Source organism: Linepithema humile, chromosome 5, assembly GCF_040581485.1.
Source record: "Linepithema humile isolate Giens D197 chromosome 5, Lhum_UNIL_v1.0, whole genome shotgun sequence".
Classification (NCBI taxonomy): domain Eukaryota; kingdom Metazoa; phylum Arthropoda; class Insecta; order Hymenoptera; family Formicidae; genus Linepithema; species Linepithema humile.
The window spans coordinates 9,867,128-9,889,234 of NC_090132.1; the positions used below are offsets into that span (position 1 = coordinate 9,867,128).

General features: G+C 38.0%; 1 long non-coding RNA gene across 1 annotated transcript in view; it reads left to right on the forward strand.

The window, feature by feature from the left end:
* Positions 1–11,888, forward strand: part of LOC105674092 (uncharacterized) — a 90,755-nt gene extending 78,867 nt beyond the window's left edge. The window contains exon 6 of the long non-coding RNA XR_010890474.1: positions 10,724–11,888. This is a non-coding gene — a long non-coding RNA (uncharacterized lncRNA). The remainder of the gene's footprint in view (positions 1–10,723) is intronic.
* Positions 11,889–22,107: the final 10,219 nt, after the last annotated feature.

Sequence of the window (22,107 nt, forward strand, 5' to 3'; positions counted from 1 at the left end):
ATATCACTCGTTCGTGTCTCGTGTCCCATTCTGGCCGTTTTTCGAGCAATGCATGGTTCAAATTTATCAATTGTTGTCGATAGCGATCCCCATTGACAGTTTCGCCCGGTTTCAGCAGCTCATAGTACACGATTCCTTTCTGGTCCCACCAAATGCAAAGCATTGTCTTCTTTCCGAAGCGATTTGGCCGTGCCGTCGATGTTGATGCTTCGCCAGGTAAAAGGCACGATTTTTTGCGTTTGGGATTCTCGAAATATATCCACTTCTCATCGCCAGTAACAATTCGATGCAAGAAACTCTTTCTTTCATGCCGCAAAAGCAAAATTTCGGAAGTGGCTCTTCGATATTCCATCTGTCTCTCAGTCAACTCATGCGGCACCCATTTTCCTTCTTTTTGAATTTTTCCCATGGCATGTAAACGTTTGGAAATACCTTGGCGAGTCATGTTTAATGCCTCCGCAAGTTGATCTTGTGTTTGTGTATCATCTTCATCCAATAACGTTTGCAGATCGGCGTCCTCAAATGTTTTTGGTCTTCCGGAGCGCTCCTTGTCCTCAGTGTCGAAATCGCCACTTCTGAAGCGTTTAAACCAATCTTCACAGGTAGTTTTCGATGGTGCATGTTCGCCGTAGGCTTTTTCAAGCAAACGACGTGCTTCAGCTGCATTTTGTTTCAAGTTGAAGCAGAAAAGCAAAGCTTCCCGCAAATGCTGTTTATTTGGCACAAAACTCGACATCTTTCTTGTTAGAAAAAATATTTTTGCGTTGCGATATCTGTTGGTATTATGACTGGTTATTGTTGACAGATGTCCAAGTTAATAAAAAAACACAACTTTAGACATGTATATCGACTACATGTATCGTTAGCGCCATCCATGTGTAAAACCCGGAAACTTAGTTGCGCACCTAGTAGTTCTCAGAACACTGAATTTTTTAAAATTATTTTTATTGTGCAATAGCCAGTGATAGATACATAATTTGAATTTGAAAACCGACGCTGTGTCGGAAACGAAACTTGATTGAGAAGAGGTAAGGATTATTATACTTACGGTAAGAATTATTATTATATATATATATATATATATATATATATATATATATATATATTACAAAAATAATATTATATTAAAAATTTTATTTATAGATATGAAAGAAAGTACAAAATAATAAAAATTATTTCAAGATCTGCACATATGCGTATCTTTGTCGTAAGTATAAGTAAGTAGTTCGTCAATATTAATAATGTACAACACGAGATCTAAAAAGGTATTTCACAAATATATTAATAATTTAAATCGAATCGAAAATAATGATGCAAATAATAATATAAATTTATTATTGTGTTTCAGATTTTATGGAAATTATTAAAATTGGATTTATAACTTTATGCTTTTTAAAATATAACATTTAAGATGCGCATACTACATTTCATTCTTTAGGTTTAAATTTATCAAAAAAGATATGTATTAAATATCACACATATAATATTTACAATAAATTTTGTTAAAGTTATACACAAGTTTTGAAAATTAACTGCTCAAGTTTGCGGCATATTTTTAAAGATAAATTTGAAGTATACTATTTTAAAGGATTATTAATATTAAAAGATATTTTTTATAATTATTTATCTTAAAATGTTTTTAATATTGAAAATTACTAAGCATTTAGTTTTCAGTGTGTAGCTAAAGTGCAAACTGAAGCAAAACCATGTTTATTTTATATTCTACTTTTTATTTAAGAAGAGAAAAAATGTTGGGTTTCCGGTATTAAGTATTTAAGTATTTAAGTATTTTTCTTTTTTATTCTTGTTTTCTTTAACAACATAACAGGTCAGAAATCTTTCTAGTAGAACTAATTTAACGATATTATGCGCAAGCAGGTAGTGGTTTATTCACAATTAGGATTAGGAAAAATCTTTTAACAGATTAAAGTGCATTTTCTCATCTTTTCTGAGAATAAATTTTCTTACTTATATCAGAACTGTCTGTTAATAATAAATGTTCAACATATTGGTTTTATACTTTTTCCAGCTAATTAACAAGCAATATTCATTTGCATTTAATTAAGTGCATTACGATGTTATACGTATATCTGTGCTAGAGAGATAAAAGTAAAGTATTATTTTATTATTTTTATACATCTCTTTATTTAGAAGTAAGGTGTCGAACGGATAATTAACGATATTTCACATCACGTAGGATAGTAATTAATCAAATAAGAAGGCAGAACATATGCATTTTCTTTGAAACATTGCGCCAACTTCGTTATACGACGCTGAAATGATTTATGCTCTTCCAGTAGGAAAGAAAAATAGCCAACAATTTCTAACCACAAGCAGAACTCAATTTTGCTTTATGTTGGCGAGTATGCGGATCTAATCTCTCACACAAGCCTTCGCATGCTATTGCTATTGTGGTCTTTGTTTAACATCGTTCCGTTCCACCGTCCCGTTGAATATATTAACGAAGCTTAATCATTCGCATAAATAATGCAAATACATCGAGCATTTTAACGGGGTGCCTCATTGTCGCGGCAAAAAATGACGCCCCATTATGTCCGTAATGGGCACGGTGGCTGACTATTTGATATTAATAACTACCATAAAGGTGGACTCTTTCGTGTACTTAGGAGGCACGGACTGAATGATGCTTTCCATCCACCTTCTGTTACTCGTGCTTACTAACAGCACGAGACATCGAGCGAAGACAAATCTATGCGTGCACGCGTGTATAACGCGTGAGCGAGTTTATGAACTCACTGGGCGCTCCAAAGGTACATTTTTTTTTCTCGTGTGTATATTAAAGGCCTGGCAGCAATTTTAAAGGCCTCGCAGCCTCATTGTCTCATTATTCTACAATCGTAATATACTCTGAATAATGCACTTCGCAATTAGAACTTATACGGAATATATTTGTACTTTTATTTTGCACTTTGATGATACTGTTTTGCAGTAATTTTTTTCTTAGATTGAAGTGAAATTGTATCTACAAGTTTTTGAAAAAACGTTCTAAGTACGCTTGTTATGCATCGGGTTCTATTATTATGACAAGCACTTTTCATATTTGCAATTCCACGTCCAGCAATGCAGCGCTATTCATACAGTAATTCTGCTATTCATATCCGCATATTTCTCTTATATTTGTGAACGGCACCTGGCACATGATATACGTAAGATTTTACGATCACAATGTTACGAGCGCAGTCATGCATCTATGTTCCGCATTCGGTTTGAAGCTCACAAGACAGATATTGTCTTAGTCGGCTCATCAGTCACGACCGGTGCAGTCATTATATTTAATTAATCATTAGGCTGAATGGCTCGATTTATTGCGTGGTCACGGCCAATGGCACGAGAGAGGACACGAGGAGGCAGACATTGCCCGCCTAGCTTTCTAACTGGTGTTTTTGTTTTCTTCGCTTCTTGTATCTACGTGTACGCATACGAGCGTGTTTGGGTGGCGCAGAAATAACAAATCGATACAAATTGAAACAACACAACGACACGTAGATGTAGGATGAAATTTTTTTCAGCGTAACCAATTTACTAGCGTCTTTCTAGCGATCAGATTTTGCTTTATCGTCAGATAAATTTTATCTATAAGAAGAGAAATCGGCTCGGAAAAAGCATTATCTCCCTCGACATGTAAGAATATATTTTAAAACAGGAATAGATAATAATAATACGCGTGAGAATTATGCGCGACATAATTGAAGTGCCAATGTGATTCATTAAAATTCCGATCCACTAAAAGCATATGTTTCGTCAAGAGACGTCGGATTGAAAGGACAGCCGCCACGACGCATCCGACACGCAAAAGTTTGTAGATTCCGCGGTGAGATTAGAGATAGAAATCGATTATGCCGTTACCGAGGGCGAGGAAAGAGAGGAAAGAAATGGTGATCTGAATCCGAGATCTTGTCTCTCACAGAGTCATTAGTGAAAAGACAAAACTCTCGCGGTAGGTTGCAGTCGCAGGACCTCTTGTCCGCTTTTGCCGACAAACACCCGACTTGATGAGAAATCTAACAAATCGTTATCTTCTGATCACGCACATTCCACGAACATGTAAAGTTATAGATATCAAGATAAGAAGATGTTGCTTCATTTATGCATCACCATTAAATTAACTACATTTTCATAAATTTAAAATATAAGATAAAAAATTTCATTTATTTATTTTTATACAAGTCAGTTTTACTAAAAGCTGATATATTTTTAATCAATTTTAATGTATCTAATTTTCATATCATTATATCCAAATAATATGTAATGATATGTGTAATTATTTATTTTCATTAAACCACATGGATAATTTTATTATATTTCTTTAATGCCTTGAAGCGTGCTTCCATGATTTATTTCTAACGATATTCATTACATATATAATCTATGCGGCTAATTTCGAAGTTGGGTTCCAAGTGGCTGTGTCAGTCCCTTGATTGTCTTGAGCTAAACTCGGAGCAGGAGGGATCAAAGCAGAATCCGGCATCGTGAGATGACAGAGTGGTAGGCGGCTGAAGTGGCTCTGAGATAAGATTTCTACGAGCGATGCAGGATCAGATATAAGCCAATAGGTATTTTTAAGAAGGATCGCCGACAAAAATATTGGTATACGGTATCTTTTCCAAAAGTCACAAAGAGGCCATACGTGATATATGAAAGAAACCTTCAAAATATGATAATAGAATTGAGAATTTTCCACTTTAGACATCGGGCTTTAGACATCGATGATTATTCTGAAGTTCAAAAGGTCGAAATATGTAAGCAATCTTCTAATCTAGATTTCTTTCTTTTAAGCAGGGTAAGCACCTGCATAATCTCAGTTTTGTTTCCAAACATAATAGTAGGTACCGGAAAAATGTTTTTAGTGTCATGCTTCGTCATACTTTAGCAGACTCTTTTTTAGAGGATTTTTTAAATTCTTGTCGAAGATATTAGAGAACTAATTTGTTCATTTGTTCAGTGAAAAAATAATCTGACTACAATAATAGTATCGCCCATTTTCTCGTCTGTGATAAAAAAGGATGAATGGGGAAAATTTTATTAGAGATACTTTTTCTAGCTTACAACAAAATAGATTGAATTTTTCCACTCGGGAAGGTGATATTTTCGATCTTTATGCGCGAATTTAGTGAGAAGCGTAATAGATAACGACCGAAGGGTCATATCAATCCTCGATGTCCGAAGGAAATCGTGGCTGCCGAAAGCAATGTTTCTCGCCAGGCGAAAGGGGTTCTGGCATCTAAAACAAACTCTTACCCCCAGTCGCCTTTATCCGCCGTATTTTTCGCTGACAACCTCCTTCTAGCAGCTTGATTTACGACACCGTTGTGAGGCAGCGAGAGAGAGAGAGAGGGGGAGAGAGAGAGAGAGAGAGAGAGAGAGAGAAAATAAAAAAAGAAGTAACGGAGCCAAAGAGAAGAACTATTTTTGGGAAGCATTAATATTTATAGTTTTGCACACATACGTCGCGGCCAGCATAATTTTACGAGGGGATTTACAGCTTCGCCTGTTGTCACTGCATGGCGTTTTACGACGTATTAGTCAGCCAAAAATCAAAATGCCTCCATCACGGCGCGCACGACGCCTTTCTCGAAGGTGCGTCAAGGCTAACGAGTGCAATTCGCGATCTGCAAGAAATCAAGAATAATCGAAAATTCAAACGAGCAACTTTACTTTCCTCATTCGCATCTTAACAGATCGTTGGATCTTTAATGAAATCTTTATAAAATATTCAGAATGTTCCGAAACTGCCGAATATTCTTTTAATAAACAGAAGATAAACTAAGAAAAACAAAAATAAAGAGATGTTGATAACTTAAGAATGAACTGAACGTTTAACGTTTAAAATCTGATATAAAAAATAACCTACTACAAAATTTTTTCTCGAAAAGAGATTGATCTCAATTTTACTACAGAATTTGTAGAATGACAAAGTTGATGTTTCGGCAGCATTCTGTATAAATTCGAGAGGAAAATAAAGACCGCTGCAATATTGTTGCGATGTAAAGGTAAACGAAAAAACCATCAGCCACCGGCATATTGTTGACGATAATTCGTCGGAGCGGAATTCGATTAGTCAAAAATCCATCTGGAGCTTCATGACGCAGTAGCGAACTGACAGAAATAAATTGTACGCCGTTTTCCAGATGACAGCTCGAAGCGTATTAACCGTTACGGATACGCACGATGCGTTGTAATAGCATCATCCAATAAGTGTCTCAACGGACATGCCTTTTTATTTTTACACATCGATATCTCTCCGACCCTCGAAGAAAAACGATTCGTTAGCCGACTTACCCCCATGAGCACGAACTTACCCCTAAAAAATGATCGTACGCCCCCCCGCCGTGCGGCGGATGCAACTTCCCTAGTATACTGGCTCTGGCCGGCCACGAGTACACAATGACAGGTTGTGTGGGTGTGAATACACATACACGGTGCATACATGCTACGGAAACCCTCTGTATATTTATTTTTTTTTTTTGGGAAATATTATATCATTAGACGTTATTGAAAGTTCTATTGTATCGATATTTTATCATATCGCATCTATGTCTCTCGGTTTTACGATGTTCTGTTACAGGACAGCATTATCACACTTTGCACACCTGTTAACATTATTTATAGTTTTACTAGAGATTTGTAATCAACTCAATTTACTCACTCGTTTTTAATGGTTTAATTTTTCGAATTATTGAGAAAAATCGTAGAAAAATTACAGAAATATCGTAAATTTTCTGTATTTGAAAAGAAGGCGGGTTGGAATTCGATAGGTATTGATCCACATTTTTGACACTTTTGGTCAAACTTGTTATGCTTTTGTGTCAAAAATGACACGGCGTGACTATTTCGTATTTTCTGTCATGTGAATAATGGACCGTTTTTTTCCGATTGTTTTCTTACTGTGTGAATGCTCTTGCTAATGATAAAATTATGCAACAAAGGCACACAAGTGCATCTTCTCGAAACAAATCTCAATTCAAAGTATCTTCTACTTTGAATGATATGTAATTAAGATCAATGGTTATTGCTCTCCATTTTGATAAGTAAATCGATGGTACTTTATTACTCTTCGTCTCGTATAGGTAACAATAGCTCTTCATTATTCATTTAATAGCCAGTATACTCCTAACTTCTTAAAAAAGATTATTCACTTATTCCTAAATTAATTCTTTTTTTATAAGATAAATGTAGCAATTATATAAAGTGTAACAAGTATCGTTTGTAAAAAATAGAATAACGTGCGCAAAAATATACCAAATATCGCGTTTTATCCGCACGCACTGCGTACCGATTATTACATTAGAGCACATTCAATCAGACGGAAATGAGCCACGTGTTATCCGCCTCCGTATCCGTTCCACATCGAGAAGTAATCGAGCCCTGCGGACGGAAACAAGCGCTAATTTTCTTAGGAAGAATCTCATTCTGATTCGAGTCTCGGGGACCACCGGAAAGAACGTTAATGAGAGAACAGAGGAGGAAGGGTGTACGCGCGGTGAATCGGAGATGAAAATGAATTGAATGAATGGACTCGAAGTGCTCCCGAGTGGCGGGAAGTGAGCAGCTTTGACGAGAACGGCTTAACCCCTCTATCGCGTTCGTTCTGTGTTTCGGAATAACTAACGTAATCAAGCTAATGTGGCTAACTAACAACCGTTTCTGACGTCCGCATACGTTCGCATTTCGTCACACTCAAATTGTACGCGTAATAACGCCTCAACAGAGATTCGAATCGTATGAAATTATTTTGCACAATGCGAATATAAAAATTCAATTGTTATTCTGAGATTATTTATTGTGTCGGGCTTCATTAGTTTTTGCGTATCTTGTTCTACGGATAGGATAAAAATTGAAACTGCACAACATAGACTCGGTAATCGCGCTATCAATCAGAGTTCATAACATAATTAGCGTAATTGAAATTGTTACACGCGCAATAGCCGTCGACGAGGGAAGCCGTCTCGGTTTGTTTATCATTCTGAATCCCGATGGATCGCAATCCTCCGCGAACCTATCAACGTTCAACGTAAAAAGTGCATTACGATTCGCGCGCTACAATACCATCGATTCGAATTACCTGTCCGCGCCGGCGAGAGAGAAAGGGAGAGAGTCTCGATATCGTGTGGGTGATGACTAATAGATTTCGAGGCCTGGCCCATCCATCTCACTCTCTCGAACTCTCTCGATACAAATCGATCTTGCCGCGGTCACGTTCGTGCGCGCATCGAGGATATCGCCTATCGATAGAATCCCTAAGCGGTTCGTGCCGCTTTTTTTCGACGATGCATTTATAACATTGGCCACGGCCCTGAACCGCCCAGTGTTCGTCCGTACGCGAGAGACCAAAGCGGTTTGTCATTATAGATGTTCCGTGCTCGTTGAACTGTCAGAAACGAGCCGGAGAGACCACGTCGCACGATGTACTCCTCTTCGGCCGCAACGGAATCATAACTTGTTCGTATTGCTTGTGTATAAATCATTTGCGCGCCGAGAGATGAGGCTCGGAGATGCCTGCAAGTCCACGGCCTGCGTGAGCTAATTATAAAGTCTTTCCTAAATGCGCATCACAAGCAGCAACGCATCTAAATGCGGGATCGAACTTTGCTACGCGAGAAATCAAGATATATTTACGAAGTTATTCAACATTTCAGAATATTTTAATGAATAGAAGCATTTATTGTTGCCAAATAAAAATAATAAAAATGCAAATTTATTTGTTTTTAGACTTACTGCAAGTTTTACGAATATATATGTGAAGATAAACGTTTGCGCGGGGTCGATGAACGATGAATGCTCAATATATTCTACATGATTTATAATAATTAACGTAACTTATACAATCCAATTAATATTGCGGATTGCTCGACTCATTATCCAAGCTAAAAATAATAAATGCGCGTATATAATTCCGCGCGTTTCTAGGTATTTATATTACTATTTATACCGCGACGCTCAAGATACACGTATGCTTTATGCTTTTCACTGTTACATACTTTGTACATTGATACGATATAAAATCAGAGACTTTCGCGCATAAATTTTCGCCGGAAACGCAAGGTATCTGCTAGAAGCGTATTTTTTTTTTGTACGCACATTCTAAGTATGTTCAAAGCGTTTAAACGAGTATTCATAGCTAAAATCGTTCCTTTGTGACCGCCGCTCACAAAATTCGCGTCCAAATTCAATTCAACGATTCCCGCGAGAAACGAAAAGGGATAACAGAGAGGAGACAGCGCGACCGATTAAGAGAGGGGAATAAAAATATCGACAATTTACGGGCAGTCCGCGCTCCCCGCGGAATAATTGTCATCGACGATATTCCGTGGCACCGTGGCGCCACTCGGAGCCAATTAGCCGGAGCAATTAAAGAATTACGCTGTGCCTCGTCTGTGGGTTATTCTCTTTTAATCCTGGATTCTGCGGTCGACCGGTTCAAGGCAGGCCGTTCACAACCCCAGCAGATCGCGAAGGACAACGATCTGTCGCGTTTTTGCGAGACATGTCCGGATCGCATTTATAATTTTTTTTTTTGCGGAATACTTTGAATCCTTTGAGTCGTTCAATCAACCGTGTAGTTATCTTGTTACGTGGAATTTATCTACCGTAATTTGGAATGAGATTCTTTTCAGAACTTTTTTCCAATGCGAATAAGTTTGAATTAGAATTCTATATTGTGCGCTATAAAAAAGTAATGGAGATAAATCAATCCATGAGAAAAAGTAACGTTCCCGTGAAAAATTCTATGGAATAGTTTCTGTTCCACATTGCTGATTGCAATAAAAATTTCAAATATTTATTCAGACGAACTAAACTTGAAATAATTTCATTAATATATGATTAATATATCAGTAGATGTCTAAAAATTTTTACTTAAAATAAATTACAACAAAACAACTTTTTCTGTTGACATAAAATGTGCTGTGCGATTTATCGACATGCATTTTGTGCTTCTCTTTTTTGCGCATTATTTTATCGCAATCTACTTCGGGTAATGTGGCTTTCATCTGGAAGCATTTTAAAACGACGGGAATAGTGGAGGACCGACGGTTACCAAGACACACGAGGAAAATCTCGAACATTCGTAAAGTCGTTCCTTTACGATTTTGCCAGCGCATAATGTCCTAAACATCTCTATAGCTTGTCGCCGCAGCAGCAACAACCGGAGTCAACGTGGCTGCCATATGAAATCTTTTGCGGCAGCAAATAATGCAGCGGTTTTATTTCGCAGTGGCGGTCGGAATTCCAAGAAGAGATTTAGGAAATTATCTCTCTATTATATTAATGATTTTAACTTTGTCAGTAACGTGGAAAACATTTACTAATTGGCAATGCATCTTACACCGTTTTAAGTAAATTATCTAAATATAGTTAAAAAAAAAATAAGATTAATGTATCATTAAATTTTGTATTCTTGTATTGCTAAATATCTAATTAATATAAATTAATTGATCAATTGACATTGATAAATGATGCGCGTGAAAAATTTTCACGTGAAAATTTTCTGCGCAGATCTAACAGAAGCTGTCGATGTAACAACCGACGGAACAGTAGAAAACCATTGATTCAGCGATTTGAAATATCGATTTCAATACTTTATACATTATATAACTCCTTGCATTTTTAAAATTATTTTAACAAAATACTTAAAATAATATTCATAAAAATTGCTCGCAATATCTCTTATCCTTTATTAACTTTTCTCATCTATATTTTACAGAGAAAGAACGAGACAACATCACACGCAAGTCAGCAGTCCGCAAGTAACAACATCCGTGAGACATCACAACATTGACACCCTATCTTCAATATAAGGTAAGTTTTAAAGGAAACAATACGGTGATGGTGCATGTGTAATTAGTTAGAAGAATGAAGCGGAATAATAAGGCTCACTGTTAAAAAGATTAAAATTACGAATGTTAAATTAGTAAAATATGATGTTGCTATTTTAACACAAAATACACAAGATTCGAATTGTCATATACAGATTTAATATTAATAATTAATCCATCGGGTAATAATTTGAAAACTGTAAAGTTTCAAGAAAGTGTTGTTATTTCATAGAATTTGCGTATGGAGTGTTTTTCAAATAAAGTTTTATTTGAAAGACAAACTTTGAGAATACAAATTTTTTGAAATCGTGAATGACGACTTTACGAAATGTGATTGATGTCGAACGTCATTAGCTTAACGTCGGACTGTCTATTCGCCATCACTCATGAAAAATCGTTGTTCAGTTCTATTGTTTTAAAGCGTATGCTAAACATATGTCGGAAACAGAAGTTGGAAACAGTAGCTTTAAGTGGTTATAGGCAATTTTCGAATGGAAAATTAGCAGACACGAAAAAGCATGTGATCTGCGTGTGAAAAATTCTACTAAGGCAAGCGTAGATTATAATAATTGTGTTAAATTGACAATTGAATACAACAAATATGGCAAAGGGATAAACTTATTAACGAATTAAATATTAAATTATATATCAAAAGATAAAATTGCATTATAATTGATCGTTGAAATTTATAATTTTATACAAAAACATTAATAAAATTAAAGCTGACTAATTAATCTCATTGATAATTTAATTAATTTGAAATGGCTTATAATTTAAACGTTGTATTAAAAAGTTAAAATTATTTATTTGAAGAAAAATTAAGAGATTATTGTAAATTTGTTTAAGATAATTGCAGTGCAACTTTAACTTTAGCTTATTACGAATTTTAAATAAATAGGCACTATTTAGAAAAAGCAAAAAGGTTTTATAAAGCTTCGGAAAAACAAATTTTTTATTAGCTGTTACGTAACTCGTTCTAGCGTTACCAAGATCTAATAATAAATCAGCCCGTGATGTTTATGAGCATAGAATAAAAAAAGGGGAGAGTCAAAATGTCGAAAAAAACGCATTTTACTGCAGTTCTTCTCGAGGTTCGTGAAATGGTTGCTTTAACGGGTTTCATCGTCCCGTAAAAAAAGGGGGAAAAAATTGTATGCAGGGATTTCTCGGAAATACATGCATGCATCGTAAAAGTATCTGCTAATTGAGAGGAGAGTGCGGACAAGATGGCTCTTACGTTCGAATAATTTTACGTTTGCGTAATGTAACATGTATACAAATCCGAGGATCATTAAGGAAATAATTATTGCCCATAACATCGCAATAAAATAATAAGGAATTTATAATTTTCATCTTATCTCTTTGATTCCTATTTTGTGGAAATAAATCGCGCAAGGTATCTGCTTCAATAGACAGTTGTTGCTTTGATAATATTACAAATTGTTAATTGTAAAAAATCTTAATTAGCAATTATTTATGGAACATAATTTTTCAGTTACAATTTGAGATAATAATGCGATGATTCTGAGTGATGTTTGCCGCTTCAACCGGCTTTACTAATCGGTCAAAACGAAAGCGAAATGGCGACAATAATGGGGACTTTAATAAGAGAATTTTCTGCACAGTACGATTTCTATTTTTCTCTATTCTGAAATCCGGTGCAAACAAATATAAATAAGATATTGTTGAAAGACATTTCTTTCTCTATACATTTCACCGCAACAGCTTTCCACCAATCGATCTCATGGAGACATATCTTAACTCTTTCATCAGTCTTTTAGATTACGAGCATCTGCTCAACCGGCTGTAAATTCCGACAATATGGCCATCCCAAGGAAAGGGAAGCTGTATTCGATGTAAAGGAAGGTTGTCCGAATAGAAAGCATCGAGCAGCGTAGCAAATTTTTTGTTAACCCTCGCAAAATCTGACAAAAACTGTAGTCTAAATGCATCCGCCATCAATTTCAAAATTTTAAGACATCGAGTCGGTTATATTAAAATTGTGTATCCGATACTAACAAATATCTCTAACATTTTAAGTTCTTTCAAAATCTTTCTAAAGAATAAAGGAAAGAGAAAAAAAGGTCACTCAGGTATTGAATTTTGCTGTTTAAATGCCAAATAAATATTAGCTTTAGTTGAGAAAGAGAGAAATCATGTGCGCTTAATAATTTTGGTTTAAAGAATTCGGTTTCTAACTTTAGCTTTCTAAAAAAAACTGCATAAAATTGCATATTGATTAATTGACAAGAAAAATGTCACTGCGAATATATTCGTTTCAAGATACATTGGTTTCTGTACGCCTTTTGGTGACGCAGAATCAGGCTAAGAGATGCGCCGGCTCTGGATATAAGTCAGCCGGTATTCAATGAGTTCGGGGAAGTTCAACCCTGATTCTTTGCACGCGAACGAACGTATCGACACGAAACGACAATCGTACATCCTATGAATGCGCCTTCCTAAAAACCCAACTTACAAGACACGCGATGTAAAACGGACGTTGCTACGCGTGGGACGTTGAAAGATCGGGGAAAAAGATGGCAAGCTGTGAAAAGCTGCTGTGTAATCCGAAAGATCCCCCGATTTTTCTGCTTTGTGGAAATTGCGTTAATTGTGTATTCACATAAATATGATTTATAATGCCTGGATCTTTCTTATTTTTATTTAAAAAGCGCGAAAGAGACTGATTTAATTGCATTAGGATAATATTATAACATTTTTTTTATAAGAAAAAATTTATATCTACAATTAAATGCAAGAAGAATCTTATTTCTTTTACGGTTTCCCATACGTTCGCTTTATGACTCGCGTTATTTTACTTCATTTTCGTTTCTTAAACGAGTTACAAGGTTTAAAGCTCTTCTTATTTACAGAGATGATTTATGTCTCATTTCTTCTTCATATACTATTTAATATTTCTATTAATTTTACGACATATATACATATATATTCAGCTTTGCTGTTATCTTTATATTTAGCATAATATCGTGATCTCGTCAAAAAACGGTCAGTCGCACGATCTCTCATCCCTCCAATTATAGTTCAACTGTATCCGCATTCATCCGCGACGGGCATTAGTAATACTACGTTACATCTTTTTTTACTTCTCGTGGAATCGCTGATACGAATGTTGGCGCAAGTGCTGCGAGGCTCTTAATAGTAATAACCCCTATAAAGATCGGCATCGGTTCTGGAGGCAAACAAGTGAATGGCATTAACGTGATGTTATCGATATAGCGTGCTATAGAAAATCACTTTTGCTCGAACGAGAGAGCGTACCTTCGACAAAGCGCGGCTCCGACAGTGCGCCCCACTGTGGGTACATGAAAACTATTTCACCATCTCCGTATCGCATACGCACTCGCTCCAAATAAAATCGATACGCTTGTTTTATCCGGCCGCGCTGTTATCGCTGTTACGCCGATAAGAGAGCAGCCTCGGCGTCGCGAACTGCAGTTTCATAAGAAGCTTTCTCACAGATGCGAAATTTTCCACATACAATTTTACGGCGCACGGAACATATATTTGTATACGATAAACGGTACTCCTAAATTCCTTTTTGAATACAATACAAAGTTGCCCCCGCGACAGCGAAATAAGAGGGATTCTCGAATTCTACGCGCGTGCTCTATGAACGCGCTCTACACTCGTTCGCATTTCACACACATATAGAACCGAGAACCGGAGCAGCTGCTGGCGCTTCCGCCCCGAGGAGCTATTTTCCATTGGAGTTAACAGATTATGAAGATGTCCTCGGTTTAAATATGTCGCACCTGTACACGATCCATTTTTCCTTACGTTCTTGCGAGACCCGCGTTTTTTTCCAGGGCGTGACTTTGAAAACCACTAGCGTCCAAACAATCCATCGAGTCGATGACGAGAGATAGAGCGAGTGAGCGAGAAGGTGGGAGGAGCTTTATATACTCATACACACAGCCGAAGTCCAGAGATCACGTCTACCTGACTTATAGGGGCCTATTCATCGTTATTTATGACTAAAGAAACTCCATAGAAAACGACCTCTCCTTCGTTTTCTATTTCTCTCTTTTCTTTTCTGTAACTTGTGATTAGTGCGGTATTTTGGTGAAAAATCCACCTTTCTGCCGGATTTAGCTTTCAACACATTTCTTCAAAAAAGATAAAAAATTTAAACAATACGTAATAAAAAAATTACGGTACGCACCTCGGAAGTTTATTGACTAGTTCATGCACTTGTGTAGCTATATATAAGTTCATGTTTGTAGCTGTTTTTGTTAATAATTAGTCACATATAAACGTAACGTATATTTATGCGAGTCTATGCATTGGGCATTGTTCTCTGCAACCTCGAAACATCCCGAGCCGAAACGAAATACTATGAATTTCGAATCTAAAGAAAAAGTAAGAGAAAAACAATATAAAGAATAAGGGTCTATAAAAGAATAAAAGTTGTATCTAAGAAAGAATTTACTTTTTTCAACCCTTTTACGTTTCGGTTTTTGTAAAGTAAATGCATGAAAAAGTCTTAAAAGATTTATTCTAATTTTAACCTTGCAGAAGATAGGATAGTTTGTAAAAAAATAAATGTCACTATTATACCTCTGAAAAATGATGTAGAAAGAATTTGTCCTTTTTGTTATACGAAAAGGACACAAATTGGTCCTTTTGTATAACAAAAAGGACAATATATATATATAACAAATTGACATTTATTTAGATATAACAAAAATGACATGTATCACAAAAATGTCATTGCAAATAAAATATAACGTCGCCGCACAATGAAATATAACGGTCTTACCGAGCTAAAGGTGCGCAATTTTTCTCAGAATTATCTGTAAAAACTATCGAAAATCTTTGAGAACTATTCCTAAGAAAACGCTTTCTAAGGAGAGATCGTATAATGTTCAAGCAAAATGGAACAAACGAAAAAATTTAACAGAAGATGACAAGATGCGGGCAACAAGAGACAATAAATTGGATTGAATTATTAGGAATTTATGACCGAAAGAGATAAAATTGATCATTGTGCGATAAACGTTTCATTTAATTTCAGTTCTCGATATATTGCCGAAAATACGAGAGAAATCATCCTTTTAATTCTAATTTACGGTAAAGAAGGATTCGTGCGCCTACGGCAACCGGTTTTCCCGCGCTAGTTAACCGATGTTATATTGCGATCACCCGGTGAATTATTCCCAAGCGAAATACCGGTATGCCCGCGAGGCGGTATAAGTCTTCGAAATATAATAATCATCGAAGTATCCGGGCCCGTGGGTCGCCGCGGCCCTGACCGAGTGCCTTCGACGCAGAATCTCAAAAATCCGAGATGGGAACAACCGAGATCTTTCGGGCCAGGTATAACGATCTTTCCGATCCTCATCCTCGCCCGGAATATAAACTGTTTCTGGGAACGGGGAGTCGTATATCTTGTCGAACGACAATGCCGGAGTCACTCACCCGCTCACCTGGCCGGACCTATCTCGATATAGATACGCAAGACGAAATCTGCTCCAGGAAGAGAAGATCGGATTGACGTTTCTCTTCTCTTTTTTCCAGGTGGCTTCACGATGCTCGCCTCGTCGTGGAAGGCACGCGGTAATCTTTTTGTTCCGGAGCTTGTCCCAGATAAATGATCTAATACGCCTTTTATTTCGTCTTTCGACACGCGATCTTCCATCGCTTTTAACAGCTAAACACTAATCGAGATAAAAGCCGCTGGTAACTTCTGGTTACGCGGTTGAAAGTGAGATCTTTTTTTTTTCTTCTTCTCATTTTTGCTCAACCGTTGTGTAAGATCTGATATATTTTCTACGAATCGCGGCACACTTGTAGATGCTAGCGTGCATTTATTATCTACACAAGAAGTCTTTAATTTCACATCCTGTGTTTTGCGAAATTATCAAGTCGGAGTTAAACTGCGTTCTCACACAGGATTTTCTAGTAATTTCGACTTAACACCGCTCATCTTTCTCGCATCGCAATCTGTTTCTGGGGAAGTAGATAAATGATTTCTCTCTGACATCACCTAACCATTACACAGAAAGATACAATCGCGCAGTGAGTCATTAAATTGCAAATCTCCCCGAGCTGTACAGGAAGCGGCGCCTGGGATACAACGCGCTCCTCCTTAGCGAACTATTGCGATACACAGCCGCGTCATTATTCAAGTACCATCGGCGCGAAATGTTTCGATTTCCTCGAGCCTCGGCGGGCGTCGGGAAAGTGCGGGGAGGTGCGCGCCGTCGCGGCAACGGAGAATGACTGGACGAACTCGCTGGCATTTTATCTGGTAGTAAGTATCTTGTCGCCCGGCATTAATACGCCCGACCAGTCACCGGGGTGACAGATTCTTATCTAGGAAACCGAGGAGACACGCCGTCTCACCCGAGCTCGTGTCCCGGTCGCACCTCCGCTCCGAGAGATCCGTGGATCGCGCTGCTTACTACCGCGCGCGATCCCGGCCGAGATCCTTCATTCGATCACGCTCCTGTTCCCGTCCGTTCTAATACACGGGAGGATGATCCTTTTGGCAGGTAGCCAACGGGACATCGCGATCTGCGCGCCGCGGTATTATCGAGGGGGAGAGTCTGCGAACCGGGCAACATTTTAAACGTCAGTCGCGCTACTTTGCATTCGCCGCAGGGAAATCGAGGACACCTCAAGGACACCTCCGGACACGCCCGCGCACACATCAAGGAACGAAAGGAGGCGCGCTGTAGACTAATCAGTTTTATTTCGAGCCTCTTTTTGACAAGTCTGTCACTACATGTTAATTCAACGCTCGGGGAATATTTTGTAGCGTCGTTCCCTTCCTTGGATGTGCTAATCTCTTTGTAGTCACGGACGAGTTATCTCGCTCTTCTGTCACTTTAAACGAGGTATCTCAAGGCGATCTAATATCCATCCGAATTGGATAACAAATAGAACATTGTGTATGATCAGTAACATGTAACACAAAGGAAATGCGACCATTAAGAGCTACTGAAAATCAAAAGAGCTTCCAATCTTCCAATCGTTTCGTTTTAAGCTTTAATATTCTTTTAATAACAGACATAATCACGCAAGTTTTTTCCAAATTAATATTAAATATTTGTCGTTGTATTTCGTGCGCGAATAATATACGGACAATGAGATATCTCCGTGTGTACGAAAAAACTATAAGAAACTGCAATTCACGAATTAATGCGCTTTCTGATGTGCCTGCATAAATTGCAAGCCGCCGAAACGATACTAAATGCGCTGCTGAATTGAAGAGTCGTCACAATGTTCGTAATACGGGTCGCGCTTGCCACGAATTCGATCACAATGATTCGTACGAATCAAGGGAGGAGTGGAGAACGAAAATACGATCGCCGCGATCTTAATGACCACCGAGCCAATCGTACCTCCGATACGCCGAGAGTCGGCAGCCGGCCGTTTGAATGGAATAATTAGATGATTATCTTTTATTTATCCGCGGCTTTGATCAGCCGCCCTTGCGGCATAAAAGGACGCCATTTGCAATTATCCGAGAGACGAGGCAGAGCGTATCACCCGCGGGAATGATACCTCTATTATAATCAAGCCTCCCATTACGAGCCACCCCCTCTATTTCGCGTGACCTCGATGTCAAAGGGAAATAGATAAAATATACTTTTTTCTTTATTTTTTTTTTTTCCACGCACTAACGTGTTTTCTTATAAGAATAATAATTTGGAAAATTGACGGACGGGACTCGTCGCAAATGCAGAAAAGACAGAAAGTGATAATGCAAGACTTATGCAAAAGTAAACAGTAGTATTTGCAATTTTGCGATGAAATATTGCCGCGATATTTCTGCAACCTATTTATGCTATAAATCCTTTTTGTTTGCATAAATCAATTAAATTTGCATTATGCGGAGGAGAGCGGTCGCTAATAGGTACGACTTACCGTTAAGATTTTCTGCTATTAGAAACTGGTTTTATCGCGAAAGAGGCATAAATAATTCTCAATAATTGCACAATAATCTCATACAATGATCACGCATGCTGACGTAAAACTCGCGATATAAATTAGCGTCATTTCTCATAACTCACATTATGTAACATCCGGAATAATTAATTCTGGTTGAAAGTGGGTCCTCGTGCTACAGAACGCCTCGCCACATTCTTTCGTCACATCTCACTGATCTCGCGAAAATCTTTCTTTTTTGCTTCCAAACATCTAAATCACCAAACGACCGGCTGCATTCGATTCCATTGATCGAATGACGGAATGCAGCGCACGGGGTCGCATTATGCGGCTGTTAGGACGAAAAATTGAGCAGCTTTCGGTGTAATTTTCTGGAACCCCTAGTGTGGTCTCCACTTTGGAAATCGAGATACTCATGAAAAAGCGGAAGTATGAAATAGGTGAATCGTCTGATGCCCCTTCGACTGAATGAACGAGCGAAACGAGGCGTGGTTGTGAACCTAAAGTCAAAGATGGGACTGCTCCAAATCGAATACCTGTGTGAAAAACGCAGGCCGTTGTGTAGCCTACCGTGAAAATTACTTCGAATTGCAACAATGGAATCGCCAGTGAGTTGGTCGGTAACATTGTCAACAGAAATTTTGAACCGGTTCTCGGAACTCGTAAGGAACGGAACCACCCAAGATGACATGATACAATGATACGCCCATGATTCTACTATTACCGTAGGATCATCATTTCTTTTTACTGCAAAAGTCACGTTTACAGTCGGTCTCATTCCCAAAAGCTGCGGCATTTTCATACGATTTTTCAAAATTATCTTGGATGGAAAGACATATATTAATGGAAAAGTCTAACGTCCAAGTAGTTATATTCGTATATGTCATGAGAGCAACCGACCCAACATAAGAAAGAATACCGCGACTAACATTCTGCATAAATATCTATCTTTTAAATTAAACTTCTGTAATGTTTAAAAATTATATTTTTTTTACTTTTTCATGATTACACTATGAAGTTTATCATGGAATGAATATTACAATTTTGGCGTATCTCGATAAATTAACCAGTTCTTTTAAACAATAAACTTTTAAAGAATAAACAAAATTGGTTAGAAAATTGCCAGATATACGTTATGCAAAATAATCTCTGAGTTGTAGAAAGTGTGTTACGCGCGCATAATGGAGCGATTATTACAGATTTTACTACTTGGTAAATAAATCAGTTGCGCACAGCTGCACCACTTGATTCGTCTAGAAACTACGGGAGCGTTTATGATTCTAATAAATACTTGAAAGAAAATATATCAGCAGATACGGTATACTAGCGAGAATATCTGCAACTGTCTTGCGAACAGCTCTACTCCACATGAGATCAATTAGAGGAAAATACAGCACAGTTGTTTGTAATTATGAGTAACTGGTTAAAGAGAATTACCTGCAAATAAGAATGATCATTGTGAAATCGACGTCGACTGTATTGCGGACGTAAAATTACCATGACACAGAAAATTTCACCAAAATGATGTCAGTGTAATTTCTTTTACGATAACATCGAGAAAATCACTGCAATGATTATCCTTGCGTTTAAATGCAAATATGTACAGTTCTAAAAGAAAGTTTCAAGATTTTTCAAAGTTTTCTTGCTGATATATTTCCATACCTCTACACAATTTTGCCCATTTCTTTCATACATTTGTTAAGCATGATAAATTAGCTATTGCTCTCAATGTCAGAAGAAAATGCAATTTCTCAAATGACATTGTAGATTGTAAAAATATATTAATCTTCCAGTTTAAACCTGACAATATACATACATCGAGAATGCAGGATGCAGGATGCAGGATTAGAATGCAGGAAAATGGGAAAGTTTTACTTGTTTCCGAAAAGGTTTCTCTTCATTAATTTGAACAACTGAAGAATTTACAAGGCTATTCAATAGAAAAAAATTTTATGATTATGTTTGATCTTTTACTGTATAAACTTTTATTGTACAATGCATACATTTCACTAGACTGTGAAAGTCTTTCGCAATGTTTTTCAACCGCCTAAAATTCTTTGCGGCGGATCAAAGCTGCACATAAAATAGAAAAGAAATATTAAGATATATTATTCTTTGACATTTTAAGGTTTCAATTTTGTCTCTAATAAATCTTCCTTTTACGCATTTCCTACTCTGTATGGACTTGGGAATAGGAAAGTGGAAGGAAGATTTATTAGAGAAAATTTGCTTTAAGCTTTATCACAATTTTCGTTCTGTAGCGAAGTAAAGTTCAAATTGCGACAACAGAAAAGATTCATGCATATTATGTGAATAAATCACTCGAACGGTTGAAAACGGAAACACTTATTTACTTTTAATTTACAATGCGACAAATTTAAAGACCAAAACGCGCAAGAGTAGCGACGGGCAACAGTGAGTTTTCCTGTGAAAAAAATTGTTCGGTACGATGGGAAGAAAATAATGATCAGTTTGACCGCGTCATCCTGCGATCGTCACGAATTGATTTTTTCCGGCCGCACCTTTGTCGAACCACAATTCAATCACAGGTCATCGTGCTGCACTTCACGCCCTCGGAGGAGAAAAGATCCTCCGTATTATCGCAGGTATTGTCATCAGTGCCAAGAAATCTCGTTGGTTAACGAAACTAATCGTAATACTCGTTAAGCGGCACTTTCATTCAGAATCGCGCGTTACTTATCCTGGAAGCCCCGACAAATCGCGGAGGAGCGAGACTGAGCGCGATCGCCGGCTGAAATTTATGTCGGCGCGGCCGAAAATCGAGTTCGCGGGAACGCAGCACCGGGATAAGCACCGGCACCTCCACCGCCAACCACCACCATCATCAGCATCAGTACCACCGGCACGTCGTTGCACCGACTAAATCATTAGACGCTCGAAAGCACGCGCCCCCTGCGGTTTCGAGCATTAGTTCATCTGTCTCTGGTTCGCTTCGCAGCCGTCCTCCTTCTCGGCGGAGCACCTCGCCGCGTCCTTCTCCTTTCGTCCCCTCTTCCTCCGCGATCCTCTCTCCACACCCCCCCGCGCACCACCTTCCTTCTCCGGCACCCTCTCGCTTCTTCATTGCCCACGTATTTCCTCCTTTCGCTCCTCTCCGTTCCTCTTCGTCTCGTTTCATCATTTTCTCTTTTCCCGTCCGTGCCGGGTATCTCGCGCTCGCTTCTTCCTCGATCGTCGCCGTCTCCTCGTCTCCGTTATCACGCGCCGTCTTTTTCCATCGGCTGCGCTTCTCGCGCTCTCCTATTCTCATCCAAGGTTCGGGGGGTTTCGGCCGGTGCGCGCCGCTTAATATATGAATCTCACGCATCGAACCCCATGGCACCGCGGGGGCACAGCG